General features: G+C 42.8%; 1 long non-coding RNA gene across 1 annotated transcript; it reads right to left on the reverse strand.

Moving 5' to 3' along the window:
- Positions 1-208: 208 nt before the first annotated feature.
- Positions 209-5,395, reverse strand: LOC307027871. The gene is made up of 3 exons (XR_013804783.1): positions 5,164-5,395; positions 4,850-4,925; positions 209-1,348 (listed from the first exon to the last, which is right to left on the reverse strand). It is a non-coding gene; the product is annotated as an uncharacterized lncRNA (long non-coding RNA).
- Positions 5,396-9,136: the final 3,741 nt, after the last annotated feature.

The following is a 9,136-nucleotide window of genomic DNA, read 5'->3' on the forward strand; positions in this document are numbered from 1 at the left end:
TAGCGGTGGTGACGTGAAGTCATGTGACCGTGCTGTAGTTCCTTTATAGCCCAACATTAGCCTCCTTTAGCTTAGCGGTGGTGACGTGAAGTCATGTGACCGTGCTGTAGTTCCTTTATAGCCCAACATTAGCCTCCTTTAGCTTAGCGGTGGTGACGTGAAGTCATGGGACCGTGCTGTAGTTCCTTTATAGCCCAGTATTAGCTTTTCACGTCAGATATCATAAAGTGGTGTTAATATGAGGAGATTGTTCTGGTGTCTGCAGCTTGAAGGACTCTGCGGGCCTCGGTCTGCTCTGTAATTACTCCCAGTAACTGCTGATTACATTAGCGGTAATGTGACACTTTCACCATCGATCCCTGAGTGTGTGTGTGTGTGTGTGTGTGTGTGTGTGAATATGTTAGTGACGTAGGCAAATACACCGCAGACAAATTTAAACTTAATGACATCTTTATGGTGTTGCTGGTTGGAAAAGTCTGGAAAATGCAGGGCGTTTTTCTTTCCGTCTTTGAGCTATCATTACAACTAGAGGCTTGAAGATATATTTAATTCATTGAAATAGTTGTTTTTGTGCAGTTTCAAATGCTGACATCAATTTTAAGTAGGTACAAATGTATCTGCTAAACTTTAAAAGGGAAAGACAAAACGACTATCCTGGCTAAAGTCATTCACAATAATGTCCCACTTCTTCTTCGAGTCCGTAGCAATCTCAGATGTCGTTCTGCCAGTATCGGGCACAGGCCCCAGCTGATGGGGGAGGTTCTGCCAGGTCTTCTGGACTGCACCGGGGGGCATCGGCACATTCCAGTAGGTGGGACATTGTCTGCACTGATCCACAGCTGCTCGTGTCTTCTGTGGTAGTTCCACACTTTCCTCAGTGCTTTGGTACCTCCCCTGTTCCACACGGTCTATCAAGTGACTTCCAGGTTGTCCAGCCAAGGTCGTGGCCACGAGCGAGGCTTTCCGCTGGTGTGACTCCTCTGTCAAGCCATTCAAGAGCTCGTGTGTCATTACTTTGCCATCCATCTTCCCAGATGTCAGTCCTTGCTGCTTGTTTGGTTGTCTGGAGGGACTGTCTGCAGAAAACTGGCTCTGGGTCGGAGCCTGCGTGGGGGTGCTACGTGGCCATGCAAGGCGTGTCTGATGTCTGTCTCCTGTGTTCTCCGTTCATCTTGAGCGATACCTAGTCGTCTGATGTGCGGGGGAGAGGTGCCGGCTAGCGCGTAGAGTCACGGGACAGGTGTTGTCTTAACGCATCCCGTGATGATGCGGCAGGTGTCATTCCAGGCTGTGTCGATCAGTTTGGTGTGACGACGTGACAGGCTCCAGCTTGAGCAGACACACTCTGCTGTAGAGAAACACAGGGCCATGGCAGTTGCACAGATTGTTGATCCCACTGATAAAGTGACTCTGAAAAACGTTTTTAGGACACAATTCCCAACCATGCTTCACGAAATTGGTAATAAATACTATTAGGTTTAATGAAACATTTGGTGCAATAGCTTTGGGTTATGGTTAGGAATTTTGACAAAGAAAATGAACATATAAAGTCCACTCAGAGAGTTAAAGTGGACCTATCATGCTATATTTGAAACATATATTGTAGGGCCATACCTATTTAAACATGTCTGTGAAGTTCTTTTTTCAAAATACCAAACAGATCCTGCATTTTAGCCATGCCTCATTTCGCTCTATTTGCTCTTTTCCAGCCCTTTTTTTTCAAGGGCTGATTCTGCTTTTGTGGCAGACTACAGCGCCTCCTACAGGCCTGGCATATGTACTACAGCGTCTCCAGCGCTTTCGAGCGGTCTCTCATTCCCCTGATAGGTGGAGAGTTGCCCGTATAGGCGGAGCACCCCTTTTCTGACGTCAGAAATATTCAAATAGTAATCAGATCCGTTGCAGCCCCGTTTTAGAGATTTGGGTATGGAGGACAAGAGAGAGGGTTAAGTTTTCTGACACTTGGTGAGTTCCCTGATACCAGGGACACATATTCATGTAGAAAAGATCTACAAAAGTACATTTCTAATGATAGGTCCCCTTTAAATTAAAACAGTTTGACGAGACAGAGAGAGGAACATGATTTGTGCTGCTATTAATAACACACACGGAGTTCCTCTCCGTGTGTGTGTGTGTGTGTGTGTGTGTGTGTGTGTGTGTGTGTGTGTGTGTGTGTGTGTGTGTGTGTGTGTGTGTGTGTGTCTCACTCCTGGGTCTGTTGTGGTCTGCAGGCTCTCATTATCCTCAAAGTGTTAACCACCTCAATTAAGTCATTATGGAGGACAGACCCTCCGTCACTCAGCCTCCTGCAGCTGAACCAACGCTCAGATACATGGAGGATGGAAAGATGCATGCTGGGAAATACTGTCTGGCTATTTTACTTCTGCAATAATCCAAAGTTAGGCTATAAAAGGAACTACAGCACGGTCACATGACTTCACGTCACCACCGCTAAGCTAAAGGTGGCTAATGTTGGTCTATAAAGGAACTACAGCACGGTCACATGACTTCACGTCACCACCGCTAAGCTAAAGGTGGCTAATGTTGGGCTATAAAGGAACTACAGCACGGTCACATGACTTCACGTCACCACCGCTAAGCTAAAGGCGGCTAATGTTGGGTGTGATGATGTTTCGTCATCTCATTTAGACATTTGTTAGCAACCTCCGTTTCATAATCCACCAGTGAGGTATTTACTGACGTATTTCATGTCGTAGAATAAAAATCTCCTCAGCTTCTGTTGAACACAGACTTTATTTCAGGAGAACCACCAAAAACATGCTGCACTAATCAATGATTCGATCATATAGTCAACACTAAATCCTATGTTGTTGACAAAAACTAGGGCAGGAAACTTCCCTAACTCCACTGAGATTCAAAGAATGTGTGCGAGTAGTTATTTAAAGTGAGATGAGTTATGTTAATCCTTAGCACATGTTACAGTCAGGGCCTCACACACTACACTGTGTGTGTGTATGATATTGATATTGCACTTTCACATTTAAATATTGGTTATATATCCAACACACACACACACACACACACACACACACACACACACACACACACACACACACACACACACACACACACACACACACACACACACACACACACACACACACACACACACACACACACACACACACACACACACACACACACACACACACACACACACACACACACACACACACACACACACACACACACACACACACACACACACACACACACACACACACACACACACACACACACACACACTAATATGACTGGATCTAAACATTGGGTTTTCTATAAGGAAAGTACATATTTTAAAAGTCAATCTTTCAAAGCTAATCAACTTCACTTCACTTTTGGAAACACAAAATGATGATTGTTATTCAAATAAATTGTTAAAACTAAGGAGCAACAAGAGGGAGTAGTGCTGCTTTACTGCAATGCATGTAGGGAAATGAGAGATTGATGATTATAACATGTTTGATAATCATCTGTATATTTTACAACCTGTTAGTCGTGATATTTCCTACAGTTTTTGATGATGACTCTCATTCGGCCACACCTGAGTTCACCTGTCTCCAGTGAACCTGACAGCAGAGACAACAAAGCCCTGACCTTCCCTCTGTTTACACACAATGGAAGAGTTTGATGACAACAGCAAAAAGAATTCTGCTGAGGCATGTGTTCAGAGTACACAACATCACAGACACACCTGAACGCAGCACGACATCCGGTTAGTCCTGTTGACACCACTAATAATCATATTAATCACCAACTGAGTCAGAAATTACTTTAATTGTTGTCTGTAAACTGTTAGAAAGGGTGATGGGCCTGAAATGATGCCCTAATAAACATATACTGTCCAATTCATATACAACTAAAAAGCAGATCTGTACCTTCAGCATCAGAAATTGGCTCCACATTGATATAAGTACACGAGCAGTGACAGTGAACGCATCACTGCACTCTGTTTTTCAACTGTTCTAGAAATTAGCCAAAACCATGATATTACACGCACCACGTGCACATTCAAGTGTAGGGTTGTTTCTCCAACATGACAACACACCAAAGCGGTGACAGTGAACGCATCTTTGCACTCTTTTTAAACTTTAACCCTGATGTCAGCAATTACATTTTCCAAAACCGTGACAGTAAACGCACAGTCAAGTGTGGGGTTGTCTCTCCAACACGTCAATGTCCAACAAACACACACTGGCAGTGAACGCATCATTGCACTGTTTTAAAACTTCAACTGCTTTCAAAAAATTATCAAAACTATGACAGTAAACGCACCACATGCACACTGGCATCTAGGGTTATTTCTCCAACATGTCAACACACACACACTGTCAGTGTCTCACACACACAATGACAGTGAACACATCACTGCACTCATTTGAACTTTCACTGTTTCAAAAGATAGCCACAATAGTGCCGGTGAACGCACCACATGCACACTGATGAGTCGAGGTATTTCTCCAACATGTCAACACACACAAAGAAACTTTAACTGCTTTAGTTATTAGCCAGAACAGTGACATTAAACGTACCATATGCACACTGATGTGTATGGTTATTTATCCACGATTCACACACACTCAAGCAGTGACAGTGAACACAACATTGGACTTTTTTTCAAACTTTAACCCTCACATCAGCTCTTCAAATTTGCGAAAAACTTGACAGTAAACGTACGACTTCCACATCAAATGTAATGGTATTTCTCCAACACACACTGTCAATGTCACACACCTTCACACAAACACACACACACACACACACACACACACACTCTCTCTCTCTCTCTCTCTCTCTCCCTCTCCCTCTCTCTCTCTCTCTCTCTTACCGGCTGGCATCCTGGTGCTAATGTCTGGTCTTCTGGTCAGTTGTCCTCCATGCAGCTCCTCCTGCTCTCTCTTCACCTGGAGTCGGAATAAAGACTCTTTAACATCAGAAATCCCCCCTTAAACTGCCACTTTAGGTCACCACACACACACACACACACATATATATACATCGGAATTAGCATCAGCACTGTAAACACTGCAGGAGTTAGCATCTGAAGCTAACACCTTTCTACCGTCCGGAAACACTGCGGTGCGTTCAGGGGACGTTAAAGAGACATTTAAATGCACATTTTGAAGGGTGACATGCACATACCTGCAGGTAAACACAGCAGCAGCAGGAGGATTAACTGGTTACTTACTGCAGAGCTTCCTGCTTTACGGTCACACACACGCACACTCACGCACACACACACAACGCGGAAGTGAAGCAGGAACTCCCCTTGCGCTGCTGCCTTCAGGGACCGCCGGCTAATTATAGCAAGGTGTGCTAATGTGGTGCAGCTTATTACTGTATAAAGGTGAGGTGTTAGTGAGGAGGAAATGCACACACATATATATATATATGTATATATGTATATGCGTACACTTTTGTTAGACAGACAGACAGACATGACAGACAGACAGACACACAGACAAACAGACAGACACACAGACAGACATGACAGACACACAGACATGCACACAGACATGCACACAGACACACACACACACACACACACACACACACACAGACAGACAGACAGACAGACAGACAGACAGACAGACAGACAGACAGACAGACCGACCGACCGACCGACAGACAGATGCATCTATCAGTTATTATTTTTGAGTAACTGGCATACTTTTATTTTTTTAGAGTAACCAATAATTTGTTTATTTTATTTATTGACCCCGATCAATATTATTTATTTTTGTAATTTGGGGAACCAAATCTTCTTTTCTTTTTTAAATTATTTTTCTTTTTTGTATAAGCCTACATTAATTCATATTTTTTGTAATTTGGGGAAACTGACCTTTAATTTATTTTTTATTTAATAGCATGTATCTTTTTGTAATTTGGGGTTGATTACCCTTATTTAATTTACATGTATTTAATTATTTTGTATTTAATTACATTTTTCAGCCTCTATAAATTAATATCATTGTAAAATGGGGCATCTTTATTCTATTTTAATATTTGATTGTTTTCATTAATCTATGTTTTTGTCAGGAAATAAATAACACAAATAATAATACATCGGAGTCTCATCTTCCAGTTGTTTCTTTCTGTCTGTGAAACAAATCAATAATATTCTTCTCAAACCATAAACCCAGCTCTGAGGGTTCTGTTGTAGTTCGATGGGTTCATCTCACCAGAACCTTCTCTCAGTTCAGAACCTGGAGCTAAATCTGTCCGGACTCATGACGTATGTAATGTAATTGTTTTGTATCAAATCAAATCAAAATGTACTATAGCCCCAAATCACAAGAAATGCCTCAAAGGGCTGTACAAAGCAAACAAAAACTAAGGCTGGAGCCACACGGAGACGAGAACGAACCGCTCGACCCGATGGAGACGCTGTAGTACATATGCCCGGCCTGAAAGTGGCGCTGTACTTCCTCCACGAAATACACCAAAAGCAGCTAATAAGATCCCTGTGCATGGTTGCCATGGTTGCCATGGTTGCCCTTCTCTTTATTCTCCGCGGTGGATTTAGCAACATGTAGTTCTCCATGTCCACTTGTTGATGATGGTTGTGGTCGAGGAGCTATAGATTTTGCACTAACATCATGCTACAGCAGTGAGCAGCAGGGGCGGGGCTATTGCGTCATCGTTATCAGGAAATTATCGTATAGGGCGTCGACACGGAGCCGTTTGGCCCCCCCCAGAGCGTTGCGTCCGCAGGTCTACCCACCTTGGAACCCGTTATCGTTATCTGCGTTTCCCTGACGGCCTTGTGTGGCCGAACCGTCTATAAGATAGAGAACTGTAGCAGATTCGACCCGTTTCGTCTCCGTGTGGCTGCAGCCTAAATACAAACGTCATAGCATAACAATGATAAAAACATTATACAGCATTATACATCAACATTTGCCATGTGGCTGAAGTGATGCTAATGTTGAATGTGTGTATGTGAATGCAGTAATCGTTCGAAAACACCCTGTTGAATACTTATGAGAGGGCCTGCTGTGCTTTTCCCTCTCCTGGAGTGAGTTCTATAGGTTTTAGTGCATGTCAATGGTCTGAAAAGGCTCAGATCCCTGTGTTCCCTCATTACACAGATAGGGTATGAAGGAAACCAAAGGCACGGCACAGGAGAATGTGCTGTCATTAAGACGCTCAGAGAGCTGAGGGGGAAATGTGTGTTAAAGTTTGCTGCTTGTGCTTTTTAAGCTCTTAAGGACTTTTGAGCTGATTAAAGGCTTTGAGCTCACAGAGGGTCTGCTCCAGAGAAATCACCGACAGCAGCCACCACTTCAAATACATTTAAAAAAAGACCCTGTGTATTTAATTATTTATTCAGTTTTAGTCAATGTATTGAACATGTTCAAAATCAAAACAAGCAATAATAATAACAAAGAGAAGCAAAATAAAAAAAACGTTGATGGCATAAAAATACAAAATCAATTCTGAAATAGTTTCCGTCATGTTCAAAAGGAGCAAGAAGATGCTTAAAACGTTTCTGGTGCTCCTCTAGCAAACAATGCTCATTAAATGAAAGTTCAGTCAGACAACTCACGTGTTTCTTTAACATGTTTATTAGAAGCAGCATATAGTTGAGTTCGGCGGTATCATGACAAACGTAGGAAAACATCTCGTATGTTGAAAAATGACAAATAATTAAGCAAAAATAATTAAACAAAGTGCCTGTTGAGGGCATGAAGTGACAAAAACTGTCAACATGCCTCCATTAAGGCCCATTGTAATTTCAGGCTGATATTTCCTCACGGCAGCAGCTGCACACCTTTAGTTAAACTGCCAAAAAGGCCACATTATTAACCCGAAAGTACACAAAAATTACACTTCAGATACTCAACTTCCTTGACATGCTTCACGTTTTGAAATTTCACAAATATCTGTTACGGCTCTTCCACAAATCGTTCACATGTAAGAGGTTTATCTCTCATTCAGAACAATGGAAACCTGTGATCTCTGCACGCCTCGTTAGCTCAAATATAAACACCTGTGTCATGGAACACGATGATGTCATCACTCCACCTGACATGCTCAGAGCAGCAGACTTCAGAGAGAGGTTAATGGTCCTGCCCTCAACAGCTCTACGTCAATTATGGGGTGTCATCATATGCCGTTTCCATGGAAACGCATCCCTCGCCCTAAAAGACGATGTCGCTATACATTAACTCCTATGAAAATGTTTAAAGAAATAAACTTCACATGTGTGCTAACAGTCCAGCTGTGACGACATCTACAGTACGGGACAGTTTTGACTTTTCTTCAAATGCCGTTGCCATGGCAACACAATGCTCGCCATGAAACACGGTTTTCTCATAACTTCAGTGAAAATGCTCCAAACAGCCCAAAACTTCACAGGTTTGGTAACGATGCAGCCATCAACGCATCTAAGCGTATTATGGGGTGTCATCAAATGCTGTTGCCATGGCGACAGACCACTCGCCATGAAACATGATGTCGCTGTAAGTCCAATGGACACGGTCCAATTGTCCCCCAATCTTCACTTGTATATCACCAGTCCATGCCTCAACAGCTCTACGCCAAATCTGAGATCTCACCATATGCCGTTTCCATGGAAACGCATCCCTCGCCATAAAACACGATGTCGCTATAACTCCTATGAAAATGTTCAAAAAATGCTCAAACTTCACATCTGTGCTAACAATCCAGCCGTGAAGACGTCTACGTGAGAGTTTTGAGATTTTTTCAAATGCCGTTGCCATGGTAACACAAGGCATGAACAAAGTGAATGGTATCCTAGCAATGATCCGCAGATCATACACTTGTTTGGACTCTGACGTAGTACGTAGTTTATACATCTCTCTTGTACGGCCACTCCTCGAGTATGGGAATGTCGCTTGGTCCCCCATGTACAAAAAGGATGCTGAGCTCATCGAGAAAATACAGAGAAGGGCAACGAAGCTGGTTCCAGAACTAAAGGACCTACCATATCAAGAACAACTGCAAAGTCTTAAAATCCTGAGTATGTATTATAGAAGGGCGAGGGGAGATGATCGAAGTTTTCAAATATCTCCACAACATCTACAAAACATCATGCCCACTACAACGGGATTATAACACCAGGATTCGTGGACACTGCCTCAAGTTGAAG

Source organism: Notothenia rossii (genome assembly GCF_949606895.1).
Source record: "Notothenia rossii genome assembly, contig: scaffold_140, whole genome shotgun sequence".
Lineage (NCBI taxonomy): Eukaryota > Metazoa > Chordata > Actinopteri > Perciformes > Nototheniidae > Notothenia > Notothenia rossii.